The sequence below is a fragment of the Crinia signifera genome, chromosome 6, assembly GCF_055691185.1.
Source record: "Crinia signifera chromosome 6, ASM5569118v1, whole genome shotgun sequence".
NCBI lineage: Eukaryota > Metazoa > Chordata > Amphibia > Anura > Myobatrachidae > Crinia > Crinia signifera.
Genome location: NC_139222.1, coordinates 139,231,373 through 139,246,517, shown reverse-complemented (window position 1 = coordinate 139,246,517; position 15,145 = coordinate 139,231,373). Strand labels below are relative to the sequence as shown.

Below are 15,145 nucleotides of genomic sequence, written 5' to 3'. Positions count from 1 at the left end.
ATTACACCTTTTTGGATATAGTAATCTTCAATCTATAGTCATTTATAATTGGCTGAATATGGTAAATAATTACTATCATGATTAGTATTATGTCATGGAACGTGCGGGGTTTGAATGACAGAATCAAACGATCCCTGGTTCTTAATTATTGTAAGACCCTGGGGGCCGACGTGATCTGTTTGCAGGAGACCCACTTGTGTGGTGAAAAACTCCGATCCTTAAAACGTCCCTGGATCGCGCAGATGTATCATGCACCGTTCACATCGGCCTCTCGTGGTGTCTCAGTAATTATTAAAAAGTCGGTGGCGTATGAACATCTAGCAGTAGAGATTGACCCAAATGGGCGTTATGTATTTCTGGATGGAATAATTGGTACAACTAGACTATCTTTGCTTTCAGTCTATGTCCCGCCCCCATTTAGCTTTGACGTATTAAGAGCAGCCCTGGAGTTTGTGTCTGCTAGACCAGATAGCCCCTTAATATGCCTGGGGTATTTTAATATGGTGATGAATTATGGATTGGACATATGGTGTCCGAGGAAATCTACCCCTTCGGGGAGAAGTTTCCTTGCTAAATTTATTGAGGAGGTGGGATGGCACGATGTCTGGAGAGAAAAGTTTCCAAAGGGGAGCCAATTCTCATGCTACTCTCCCACATATAACAACTTCTCCAGGATCGATAATATATTTACATCTATAGCCTTACTTAATAAAATCTCCTCAATTGAATACAAAGCAAGAGGTATCTCTGACCATTCTCCCCTAGTTATACAGCTTGATCCCGAGCCGTGCCGAGGGCACCGGTATTGGAGGTTTCAACCAGTGTGGTTGTCCCGGTTTGGTAGCCTTACCGATTTAGATCAGGAAATTGAAGGGTTTTTTGGTACTAATATTGATTCTGCGAAGCCCGCTATGGTCTGGGAAGCCTTTAAGGCTTATTTACGGGGCACTTTGATTAAAAAAGTAGCATATGCAAAAGATATACTTCAAAAAATATCGTTAACTTTAGAGGGGACCATGATAAAACTCGAACAGATTTATTTAGTACAACATTCAGAACCCAGTAAACTGGAGTGGCTAAATGCTAAACGATCATGGGTGACGCATCTTCAGGACATGGCGAAATATAGGTTACTAAAAGAATCCCATAAAAGATATATTCATTCTGACAAGGCAGGCAAATTGATGGCGTATATTGCCAGGGTAGAAGAACCTGTAAATATAATTACTAAAATTTGTTCACCTTCGGGGGAAATTGTCAGTGAAACACCGGGACTAGTTGAAGTCTTTATGGATCACTATAAGGAAATATATAAATCTAGGACCACAAAGGGGGATAGTGAATGTAGAAACTATTTGAATAATATTGATCTCCCTACTATATCCCCTGAAGATGGGGAATTCTTGGAATCCCCGTTCAAGCTGGAGGAAGTAGAAGGGGCTATAAAGGAGCTATCACTTGCCAAAGCTCCCGGCATAGACGGGTTACCAGCAGAGATCTATAGAACCCTCGGTGCTAGTTTAGCCCCGAGGCTTCTATATTTCTTCCAAGAAATGGAGAAGGAGGGTACTCTCACACAATCTACGACAGAAGCAGTCATTACGGTTATTTTGAAAAAGGGCAAGGACCCTCTAAAGGTAGATTCGTATAGACCTATATCTCTATTAACAACGGATGCTAAATTATACGCTATGATCTTAGCAAATAGACTTGGCACTGTGATAGATAAAATTATTCACAATGACCAGACCGGTTTTAGGAGGGGTAAGTCAACTGCTACTAATATCCGTAGAGTGTTTACCTTCCTACAAGCCAGGAAAATTATAGGTAGAGATGTAGCATTAGCCTCTTTTGATGCCAATAAGGCGTTTGATACCCTTGAGTGGACATATCTAGGGAGTACCCTGGAGGCATTTGGCTTCGGACCTTGTTTTATTAGAAGGATTTTTTCCATATATCATAACCCGGGTGCTAGAATTACTATAAACGGATATGTCTCCGATCCATTCCCCATCTATAGGGGGACGAGACAGGGTTGCCCATTATCCCCCACATTGTTTGCAATAGCTATCGAGCCTTTGGCTTGTAAGCTTAGGAAGATACTTTGTGAAAAACAAGGGTTTGGGGGGATGGGCAACCTTGTCTCTCTTTATGCAGACGACCTCATGGTGGGATTGGTCAATTATAAAGTAGACCTGCCTATAGTCCTGAATAACTTAAATGAATTCGGCTTATATTCAGGATTAACAATTAATAAAGAAAAATCTCAATTATTGATAGATGAAAAGTCAATTGATACCTCTTGGAGTAGTGGAGATGGGGTGGCTATTCCCAGGGTGGAAAAACTTGATTATCTGGGAGTGGTGATTACGAAAGAGGCAACTAATTTTATAACATACAATATTCTTCCCGTCATAGAGCAAATTAGATCTAGATGTAAAAACTGGCTCAAACTCCCCTTGACTGTTATGGGTAGAGTTAATCTTATTAAGATGATAATATTACCAAAAGTGCTCTACCTCCTACAACACTCCCCCATTTATATTAGTGATACGATCTTCAGGAAGCTAAATGGAGTGTTAACTTCCTTTATTTGGAAAAATAAAATCCCTAGAATCAAACTTAAGACTTTAATGAAACCTAGAGATCAAGGTGGTCTTGCTTTACCAGACTTCAAGAGGTACTATGCGGCCTCGCAACTGGTGCATCTTCGAGAATGGATAAATGAACAGGCCCAATCCCCTGAGTTAATAAACTTAATAAACAAGGCCGTCCCTGGCCATTCCCCTTTTCAAGCCATTCTAACTAATAGATGTCGCAAAAATCACCCACAGATACTTAACCAAGCGATTAAAGTTTGGAAATGGTTGAATAGGGAAATGGACTACAGAGATACTGTATAGACCCAGAAGTTAATTTCGCTTCACTACCCTCCTTTGGGGAATTAGGTAAACAGCAGGGTGCTGCTGTATGGTCAATGTATGGAATAAATAATATGGGGCATATAACAGCTCAAAACAGAATCAAACCCTTTTCATGACTACGTGAGGAGTTTGATGTGCCTAATAGCATGTTCTTTAGGTATTTGCAAATGAGAAGTGCTACTGAGAAGTATATGCAGGAGTTTTCCATATCAATTAAAGATAACCCAATAAAAAAGTTTATAAGGAAACTAAATGCCACGAAAAGTATATCTAAGTGTTATAAATTCATTTCCACTCTAGCACAAAATTATCAGCTAGATGACCTCCTGGGAAAATGGATTGGGGATATCCCAGAAATAACTCAAGAGGATTGGGAAAAGGCCCTTAAGATACCTGGATTAGCAACTGCCTCAGTAAGGCTGCAACAAATACAATATAATATATTACACCGAATCTACTATACACCTACAAAAATTAATCGATTCTCACGGGAGAATGGGGATTCTTGTCCAAAATGTAAAGTAGGGGGCTGCGATTTTTGGCACCTAGTGTGGCAGTGTAAGTTTGTGCAGAAATTCTGGCAGGATATAATAGGCATTTTCCTAGAATTGGGAGTCCCGAACCAGGAGCTAAAGCCTAGGGCCCTGATACTGGGTATCTGGTACAACTTAGGGAACTCTCCAGAATTAAGGCAATTGGCCATCAATCTTGGTTCAATAGCGAAAATGTGTATTGCCAGATCCTGGATGGCAAAAACCGCGCCAGATAAAATGGAATGGATAAACACGGTTAATATGATTTTTGATCATGAGAGGGAGGTCTATCTTTTAAGGAATAATATTAAAAAATTTCACTTAATTTGGGGGAGCTGGTTTCACTCGTTATATTATAAAGGATATAAAGGAGCATCCTATATAGCTGACTCCTAGCTGAAATAAAATTAATTTATGTTATCTAGAAATATGAGAATAGATATATATTTAAATAACTTTAGGGCACATAATGAGATAAAAAATCTGAATAAGATATCGGGTTAGGGGAGGGATTGGGAGGGGAGGTGGGGGGTTGGGAAATCATAATCACTGTCACAAATACTTTGCGAGTATTATTAGTAAGTTGTTGGTCTGCACGATCTTGGGCTGTGTACTTAAAGCAGTCCAACACGTAGTTAGAAGTATATATATTGAAATGTGTGAATACATATCGGAAAAATAGTAGACTTTAGTTATAAAGACACACAAATAAAAACACGCTATTTATACACTTTTTTTTTTTTTTTTTTTTATATGTTTTATTCCTTATCCGTGTGTCCTTCCATTGAGGATTATTATTGTGATCAATTATAAAGTTTGGGTCCCCAATAGCCGTCCCTCACGTAAGATGTAAAGATATAACAACTAAACTTCACTAAATCTGAGTGAAGGCGAGGAACTTAGGTGTATTTGAGAGCCGGCTGTTGAAGAGCAAACTAACTGAGGAGGAGAACTGCTGGAGGCATGTGGAGTGTAGGGGGGAGGGGACAATCTTTTGTGTTCCTTACCCCTTTATATATGGTGGACGTGGGGAGTAGAGAGGTAGGCGCTATTGTCTTTGTGGGTATGTATGTATTGGTAATGTCTTTTTGATGACCCCTGTTAATAATTGTAAGATCATAACTTCTGTATATTTATATATGGAGGGGGTCAAATGTATGCTAAAAATTTTGTATAACGTAAAACTAATAAAGAAATAATAAAAAAAAAAAAAAAATTGAAATAGGGGAGCTTGCTTGCACCAACTGCCAGTGAGTCAGTTTGCAATGGCAGCCGGTGGGACTCCCCTATTTGAATTTTGAACCGTGCTTCAGCCTGTTTTCTGGAGCCTCCACATGATATTATAATATAAGATCAGTGTTTCTCAACCTCGGTCCTCAAGAACCCTGACCAGTGCACGTTTTCCTGGTCATCCAGCAGGTGCACTCTTTACTCACTGATACATTTTAAAAGATCACAGGTGGAGCTAATTATTTCATCTGTAATTCTGTGTGGAGACCTGAAAAATGTGAACTGTTGGGGGTACTTGAGGACCAAGGTCGAGAACCACTGCAATAGATAAAAAGGGTATGGGTGCCATTTATTTTAAGTAAATAAAATTGTAGAGCAGATATGTTATTAGCTTATGATCTGGCAAAACCCACATCATTTCAGCATGGGGGCTAAATACATAGAAGGACACCGATCTCCTTCACAGTTGGATTAGGCTTTAAAAGATTATCTACAGTACTTCTAAAACTAAGTGCAGTATGAGGGAGGAGTTTAGAGCCAAAGGGATGGGATCCAAAAAATTTTTTTGTAATTTAGTAAACTATTTATATAGTGTGCACATAGGGGGCTGTCACAGTCATGTAGTCATTAGTTTGCCCTGTTCCATTAGTCCACTTGTCCGTGGTTAAGGGAAAAAGTGAGTACAGTGGCATTTTTGAGGACACTTTTCTTAGTGTCCCTGTACAGTCTGGGAATCGCTTGCCAGTAAAGTGGAAGTGATCTGGTATCGCGGACACAGTACGTCCATCAACTTTCTAAATTCCACTGCACTGATGGCAGATACTGGGAGCACGCCTAACACCAGCATAGTTGTTATGGCCTCAGTAATCCGCTTTGCAACAGTGTGACTGCTGTCATACTTTATCTTCCTCACAAAGGACTGCTGGACAGTTAATCGCTTAGTTAAAGTAGTAGAAGCAGTCTTTCAACTTCATCTCTGGGATGACGGTTGACTCACAGTAGCAGCAGCAACGGCAGCAGTAGGAGTAGCACTCAAGGATCCTCCTGAGGAATCTCGGATAGGAGAGGAGTCAGTCATGCCAGTGATATGGCCTGCAGGACTACTTCCGATTCTGATCGAGGAGGAAAGTGAAGATGATGGAGTTGGTGGTGTGGATTTACGGTGCTTGGATTAAGCCGGAAAAAGCGATTTAGGTGTCACTGGACTGCTTACACTGCTTAAACTCTTAGCCAAAGTTTCTTAACTTGACACTGACTTATGATGTATGCGGTGCAGGTGACAAGGGAGGATGTTTCTAGATAATTGCATCCTGAGCACTACTTTTTATGCTTTTACAAAGACTACATGTGGCAAGACAGTTGTTGGATAGAAAATATGGTAGCACAGGGCAGCACCACTGGACTTATATACAGCACCCATAACAGCACAGAACAGCAGCACCCCTAACAGCACAGGACAGCAGCATCCCTCTACAACATGGGACAGCACCCCTTTGCAGCACAGGACAGTGCCCCTTTATTTACTCAGCACAGAGGACAATACCCCCCTTTTTTACAGCACACAGGGCAGCACCCCTTTACAGCAACAGCGCACAGCGCCATATTTCTATGGCGCACACAGGACAGCGCCTCTTTATTAACTTAGCACACAGGGCAGCGCTGCTTTATTTTTTCAGGACAGGGTAGCACCCCTTTATTTTTACAGCACACAGAGCAGCGTCACTTTATTTTTTTACAGCACACAGTATAGCACCCCTTTATTTTTTACAGCACACAAGGCAGTGCCCCTTTACAGCAACAGCACACAGGACAGCAACCTTGTATAACTATTTCTATGGTGCACACAGGACAGCACCCCTTTAATTATTCAGGGCAGCACCAATTATTTTTTCAGGACAGGGCAGTGTCCCTTTATTTTTACAGCACACAGGACATCGCCCGTTTATTTACTTAGCACACAGGGCAGTGCCGCTTTATTTTTTGAGGATAGGGCAGTGTCCCTTTATTTTTACAGCACACAGTACAGCGCATGTTTATTTACTCAGCACACAGGGCAGCACCCCTTTATTTTAACAGCACATAGGATAGCACCCCTTTATTTTTACAGTAAACTAGACAGAAACCCTGTATTATTATTCCTACAGCGCATACTGGACAGCACCTCTTTATTTTCACAGCACACAAAGTAGCGCCCCTTTATCTTTACAGCAACAGCATACAGGACAGCAACCCTGTATTCTTATTTCTACGGCACACACAGGACAGCGCCCCTTTATTTTTTACAGCACACAGGGCAGCTCCCCTTTATTTTTACAGTGCACAGGACAGCGCCCCAGTACAGCACAGGCCAGCACAGGAGGACAGTAGCACCCTCTACAGCACAGTACAGCACCCCAATACAGCACTCTAAGACAGCAGCCCAATACAGCACTCTAAGACAGCAACCAGCACCTTCCCCCCACCACCCACAGACAGACAGCAAGAGGTCTCTCCTCTGCTCTCTTCAAAGCTGGAGTAAAGATGGCACCGATCGGTGGGGTCTTATATAGGATCAAAAACCCATGAGAATTCAACAGTGGGAGGATGATATTTTGCCTCGATCTGGGATCTGAATCTGGTGGGAAACTCCGAGCTGGGCTTGGACCCTGCCTTGGATTGGGAAGTTTGGGTTGCTCGGATTTCAAAGATCCGAATCCGCTCATTCCTAGTCAAATTATGACTGTATTTTCTGAGACATTTGGTAGTCTTTTGACAGTTTGCATTTCACAAGGAGAGAGGTTCACAGCCCAATTCACACCTCCCCCACATACAGCTCTTACTCGTGCCTGTGAGCTGTATCACTACATCATCCTTATTCATTCTCCTATTCTTATACACAATATACTATTCATGTGACATACTCTATGTTATATACTGGAATCTACCAGTGTACTGGAGAGTTTTATAGAAAAACGTACTTGCATAGAGAATCTACTAATTATTGAATTTTAGAGCTGATAATTGCAATTATTGCTGCTATTCGTGGCAAAATTTAAATTATGCTTCACCTGTGCTGTTTATACCATGCCGGGACCATGAAATTATCAGTCTCTGTGATGTGTCATAAAAGCGATAATTTCCCATCTCCTTTATGTGCCAGGCTGTTCTGCGCATGTGCAATCTAATGACATATATGCAACATCCATTGATGGGGACAGTTTAGGAGAAACCATTTCCAAGTAATTTCTATATAATGTGACCAATAGGCCAGAGCCATATTGAGGGGGTAATGCAGAGGACATTGTACCCAGGTACCCCCTATATTAGTCTCCCTCTTGTGCAGCAGCAGAAAGAAAAAATTGACAGCCAAAATGCGAAAAGGAAAGTGAAGAGTATAGAGCAGGAGAGTGTACAGTGCAGAGCAGAGGAGTGTGCAGTGCAGAGCAGGAGAGTGTGCAGTGCAGAGCAGGAGAGTGTGCAGTGCAGAGCAGGAGAGTGTACAGTGCAGAGCAGGAGAGTGTACAGTGCAGAGCAGAGGAGTGTACAGTGCAGAGCAGGAGAGTGTGCAGTGCAGAGCAGGAGAGTGTACAGTGCAGAGCAGAGGAGTGTACAGTGCAGAGCAGGAGAGTGTACAGTGCAGAGCAGAGGAGTGTGCAGTGCAGAGCAGAGCAGAGGAGTATCAGATTTCATAAGCTACTAACTGGTAGGGATGGCCATCGTTGCATTTTCCATTGATGGTTTCCATTGATGACAATAGTGCAACTGGCCATCGATAGATTCATACTATGCAATGGATGACCATTGGTGTTTTTACCTATCAATGGTCATTCATTTTATTTGACTGATTGACTGGAGTACTAATCAAAACAAGGGGGCGGGGCTTCACGGGTGTCGGTGGCAGAGCTATGCTCTGTGTCCCAGCCCCTTGGTGAAAAAAGAAAAACTAAGCTATTTGTTTGTTTGACATCGATGGTGGAAACCATCTGGTTCTTCCCCAGGGATGGCAAAACTATTCTACATTGGCCATGAATCATCAATAATTTAGAATCATCGATAGTCATCCTTACCGACTGGAGCTTTCCAAGCAGAGAAGAGATTTGAGAGGGGAGAAGGCTGTAAATGACCCAGGAATCCCATATCCCCCCCCCCCCCCCCCATACAGAGCAGGCTAGATTGATGTGTCTGGGTGCTATGTAACTTTTTTTCTGATGACAGCATTAGGGACTGAAAAGTGACTCACAGAGACTCTTCCTAAGTCTTGTCCTTGACTGCAGTGTGCAGTCCCATACTTCACAAGACTTAGGGCCTTATTTTGGTTCATTCTTTCTGACAAAATCCTTCTAAGATGGGCAAAACCATGTGCACTGCAGGTGGGGCAGGTGTTACTTGTGCAGAGAGAATTAGATTTGGGTGGGGTTTTACTTCAAAGTGAGATCTATATTGCAGTGTAAAAATAAAACAGTCAGTATTTTCCCTGCACAGAAACAAAATTATTCACCCAAATCTAATTCTCTCTGCACATGTTACATCTGCCACCCCTGCAGTGCACATGGTTTTGTCCATCTAAGAAGGATTTTGTCAGAAAGAATGAACCAAAATAAGGCCCTTAATCCGGCCCATAAACCTATGGGAGCTGTGGCTGATAATGGAAATGGAGGGACTGCCGTAGATATGAAGAAATCTGGCGGTACCTCCATAGTATATTGGAAGGGGGGGGGGGGGTCCTTCAATATTCATGCCATCTAGGCACAGTTGATTGTATTCAGTCTCCTTGAATATACACAAAAACGTTTCTGTTTGTGCCATAGTATCCAAAGCAGAGCTAAGCTTGGCTGGTTAGTGTTCAAGGGCATGAAAAATAAACACCTCAGCCAAGACAAAAGAAATACTGTATTGTGAGCACAATGCCAGGAAGCCAGAAAAATAAAGAATGTGTGTCAAATGTTGCGGGGAGGTATATACAAACCAATATAATAATGTTGCTTAAATGTAGGGATGTGCTGGCTCAGATTTCCGAGATCTGAGCCCACACGAACGTCATCAATCCGAGCCCGGATCCGAGCGGCGATCGGAGCTTCCCGCCTGACTCGGATCCGGCCGCGCGGGCAAAACGTCATCGCCCGGTGACGGATTCTCACGATGCTTTAAGTAGCGGCTCTCGCGCCCGCCATCTTCACTCCAGTCTAGGAGAGGGTTGGGAGAGGGTGTGTTGGTGCTGCTGCTGGGGCTTGAACTGAAGTTGTCGCTGGGGCTGTCTGCTGGGGCTCCCTCAGTGCTGCTGTGTACTCTGTCCTCTCTGCTTAGGGTGGTATCACCCTAGCAACGAGGACAGTCAGCTGTGTAACTAACTGACACTGTAAACTGATAACTGATTCTGCTGTTTGTGTAACTGTGTACTTGTAGTACTACTGTCTCCCCTGTGCTGGGGCCTACCTCTGGTGCTGTGCTGTATATAATAATATTATATTATATATATAGTCCACTGGTGCTGCTAGTGCCTGCACTGAATAGGGGCTGCCAGTACCAACTCAGTCCACTGGTGCCACTGCCAGTGCTACTGCCTACCTACTTAGTACCTACCTATGCTATTTTATTTCATTAATAAATAATACCTGTCCTGCAGTGCTGTAATAAATTCCAGGCTGCCGGTGCCCTGCCAACCAGTACCTACTGCAATATAATTATTATAATAACATTCTGCTGGTGCCTAGTATTGCTGTATCTACCTCTCTGGTGCCTAGTATTGCCGTAACTACCTGTCTGGTGCCTAGTACTGCCGTATCTACCGTCTGGTGCCTAGTACTGCCGTATCTACCGTCTGGTGCCTAGTACTGCTGTATCTACCTGTCTGGTGCCTAGTACTGCCGTATTTACTGCCTGGTGCCTAGTACTGCTGTATCTACCTGTCTGGTGCCTAGTACTGCCGTATCTACCTGTCTGGTGCCTAGTACTGCCGTATTTACTGCCTGGTGCCTAGTACTGCCGTATCTACCTGTCTGGTGCCTAGTACTGCCGTATCTACCTGTCTGGTGCCTAGTACTGCCGTATCTACCTGTCTGGTGCCTAGTACTGCCGTATCTACCTGTCTGGTGCATAGTACTGCCGTATCTACCTGTCTGGTGCCTAGTACTGCTGTATCTACTGTATCTACTGTCTGGTGCCTAGTACCGCCGTATTTAGCTGTCTGGTGCCTAGTACCACCGTATGTACCTGTCTGGTGCCTAGTACTGCTGTATCTACTGTCTGGTGCAAGGGGGTTTATTGTGTGTCAGAGTGGCACCGAAAACAGGGCTCTCTGGGACACAATTCCTGGCGCTCTGCAGTTCAAGATCTACTTCTTTGAAAAAATGTGTAAATATATAGATAATTAGCAGAATTTGCCACAGCTGCTGCAGTAACTCCTGTGGGCCTGTCAGACCCACAAAAAGAGAAAGCTAAAGAAGAGGGTTGGAGTAAATTGCGCTGCTGTTTAGATGATTTTAATATCTGTAACACATTGGCTGGGGGCAGCCAATGTGTTACAGATAATAAAATCATCTAAACAGCAGCGCAATTTACTCCAACCCTCTTCTTTATCTACTGTCTGGTGCCTAGTACCACTGTATCTACCTGTCTGGTGCGGATTCAGTATTGAATCCCGGCGGTCGGGATCCCGGCGTTCAGAATCCCGACGCCGGAATCCCAACAGCCGAAATGCCGACAAGGGGGGGACGTGGATCGCCCCCCCTTGCGGGCTCGCTGCGCTCGCCACGCAGCGGGCCCGGTGCCTCGCTACGCTCGGCACACTAATTTATTCTCCCTCCAGGGGTGTCATGGACACCCCAGGAGGGAGAATGTGTCGGCATTTCGGCGGTCGGGATTCCGGCGTCGGGATTCTGAACGCCGGGATCCCGACCGCCGGGATTTTAACTGCATCCCGTCTGGTGCCTAGTACTACCGTATCTACCTGTCTGGTGCCTAGTACTGCCGTATCTACCTCTCTGGTGCCTAGTACTGCCGTATCTACCGTCTGGTGCCTAGTACTGCCGTATCTACCTGCCTGGTGCCTAGTACTGCCGTATCTACCTGTCTGGTGCCTAGTACTGCCGTATCTACCTGTCTGGTGCCTAGTACTGCCGTATTTACTGCCTGGTGCCTAGTACTGCTGTATCTACCTGTCTAGTGCCTAGTACTGCCGTATCTACCTGTCTGGTGCCTAGTACTGCCGTATTTACTGCCTGGTGCCTAGTACTGCCGTATCTACCTGTCTGGTGCCTAGTACTGCCGTATCTACCTGTCTGGTGCCTAGTACTGCCGTATCTACCTGTCTGGTGCCTAGTACTGCCGTATCTACCTGTCTGGTGCCTAGTACTGCCGTATCTACCTGTCTGGTGCCTAGTACTGCTGTATCTACTGTCTGGTGCCTAGTACCGCCGTATCTAGCTGTCTGGTGCCTAGTACCACCGTATCTACCTGTCTGGTGCCTAATACTGCTGTATCTACCTCTTTGGTGCCTAGTTCTGCCGTATCTACCTCTCTGGTGCCTAGTACTGCCGAATCTACCGTCTGGTGCCTAGTACTGCCGTATCTACCGCCTAGTACTGCCGTATCTACCGTCTGGTGCCTAGTACTGCTGTATCTACCTGTCTGGTGCCTAGTACTGCTGTATCTACCTCTCTGGTGCCTAGTACTGCCAAATCTACCGTCTGGTGCCTAGTACTGCCGTATCTACCTGTCTGTGCCTAGTACTTCCGTGTGGTCTATAAAACGATCCACACCCATTTTTATCACTGGCCATCAGCTATTTTTCAGACCAAGCCAGTAACTTCACAGTTAGGAGCTGATGGGCCGGTAATAAAAATCAGACACTTCATCACTTCACCAAGCTTAATAAATCTGCCCCACAGTGCATTAGTTAGCTTATTGCCAGTGATATCACCAAAGAACAGGCATTCATTTTGCTGTGTTAGGCACGTTGTGGTATTTGCCATGTTAGCAATTTATTGTAAATCCATGCATTACTGGGACATCATTATTGGGTAAATAGGGGGCCTGTATGCAGTCTCTGTCTGGGCACCCTCTAGCTGGTGGCACAAACAAGTGCTCTGCCAGAGTGGGAGTCCCCCCTGCCAGGCGCTCTGCAGTGGTGAATAGATGCTGTGCCCATGCAAACAGCGTATATTCCCAGATACAGAGGGGCTGGGGGCATGGCCAGAAGCTCTCAGAGCCGCTGGCCATGCCCCCACAGTGGCTAAAATGGGATGCGGCCTTGCAGGAGCGGGTTGGGATCATTTGGTCTATTGCATTATGGTAGAAAGTCATTAGGTCGAATCCATTAGGTCGACATGCTAAAAGGTCGACATGATTCTAGGTCGACATGGGAAAAGGTCGACATGATTCTAGGTCGAAAGGTCATTAGTTCGACAGGTCATTAGTTCGACAAGGTCATTAGTTCGACATTGTCTATGTCGACATTCACAAGGTCGACATGGGGTTTTTCATTGTTTTTTTACCTGAATGTCAACACAGTCGACATGGACACAGTTTAAAGTGCACTGCATCCCCTCGCATCGCTCGCTGCGCTCGCAATGCGTCGGGCACGGTGCCTCGCTACGCTCGGCACACTATTTTATTCTCCCACCACGCCCTAGTGGATGGTAGGGCATGAAATACCGCCTGTCGGCACATGTTGGCTCAAAAAACAGTGAAAAACTCCATGTCGACCTTGTGAATGTCGACATAGACAATGTCGAACTAATGACCTTGTCGAACTAATGACCTGTCGAACTAATGACCTTTCGAACTAGAATCATGTCGACCTTTTCCCATGTCGACCTAGAGTCATGTTGACCTTTTAGCATGTCGACCTAATGGATTCGACCTAATGACTTTCTACCATAATGCAGTAGACCAAATGACCGCATCCCGTTGGGAGGTATGCTATTGCACATATTGGTGTCCACTGGTATTCATCAGGCTGTAATAATGATGGGCCTATATTTATGTGGAGGTCTGGGACCATAGTCCCATGTGCCTCATTGTCAAAAGTGACCATGATGACATGACCCAGAACACATGAGGGCTGGGACTTGTTAGCAAATTTTGCTCTGGGAGCAAATGTAATCCGGTGGCCCCAGCTTCACAGGCAGATTTAGGAGTCTGGCCGCCCTTAGGTAAAACATTCTTAGCCAACCCTTCCCCACCCAGAATTGAATATGCTTCCCTATAGCATAGAATACAATATGCCTCCCCTTCTCTATATGATAGAGTATAATTTGCCTCCCCCTCTCCATAGTAGACTATAATGAGCCTCATCCCTCCTTTAGTGACAGATGGAAACCCACACTGCCTTTAGATCCCATGCATTGACCCATTCCAGCTGTGCTTGGGAAGAAAGCTGCCTTGCCGCCCCTAGGCATAAGTGTCATGTGCCTGGTAGGAGATCCTGCACTGCCGCACGGCTTTACTACCAACATTCAACTTGACCATCCTATAGCATTATAAATTTTGGAAAATATTTAACAATTGTATACTGTATATTATTTTTATTTAATGACATCTTCTTTAACATATTCCCAGTAGTCCTAGCTTATAAAGAAGCATAGCATCATGTGAATGTGGGAATGGTTAGGCAGACTTGGGCTTGGGCCAATCACAGGCAGGGCCAGATTTCACACTAGGCATGTGAGGCACGTGCCTATGGGCGGCATCTGCAGGGGGTCTTCTCGCGGGGGTCCGTGAAATGCGGGAGGGGTAAATCACAGGAAGGGGGGTTGCGGGAGGGGGGGCTACAAATCGCGGGTGGGGGTGTTGCCGGGGCGGCTACTGCTCCATATCCCAGCAGCACTATGGCAGCGACTGTGGAAGTGACTGGAACACCAGCTGCAATGGCAACAGTGACATCTCCAGCACTGGCCGGGAAGGAGAGGACAGGGTGCCTGTTCCAGACCTGCGACTGGGACACTGATGGGAGGAGGGGGGCAGGCACAATGTTGTGCCTATGGGCGGCCTGTTACTTAAATCCAGCCTTGATCATAGGATGGAACTTATTTAGAACTACAGAAGAACAGGAACTAATATAACACAATACAAATGACCAGGCTTAACATACTATCCCTTTAAACCAGGACACTCATGAGTTACAGGTTTTGTGGCTGTCTTGACTTCAAGCCAGCATTTCATCTGAACCTTCAAGCCACAGAACCTGTATAATTCATGAGTGTCCCTGTTTCTGTGATCAGCCGTGTCTATTAAACCCGATAAAGTGTCTGTCAGACAGATTGTGGCATTCATCTTGAGTACATATACCACTATCTTTATCACTCAATTAAAAAGAAACTTATTCCTTTCCACCACTTTTTGCAGATGTCATCTAGTAACATCAGACACAATCAGTATGGAAATTGCTAGTTAAAAGCCTTCTGCAATTTCTTTAACTTTGAGCTGTGACAGTTTTTACTTTCACTTTCTTTCAGCTGTGACAGTTTCTAGTCCACAAAC

General features: G+C 44.6%; 1 protein-coding gene across 1 annotated transcript in view; it reads right to left on the bottom strand.

The window, feature by feature from the left end:
- The window catches only part of PPP1R9B (protein phosphatase 1 regulatory subunit 9B), a 43,299-nt gene that overhangs the window by 16,080 nt on the left and 12,074 nt on the right, over positions 1-15,145 (bottom strand). The window lies entirely within an intron of this gene.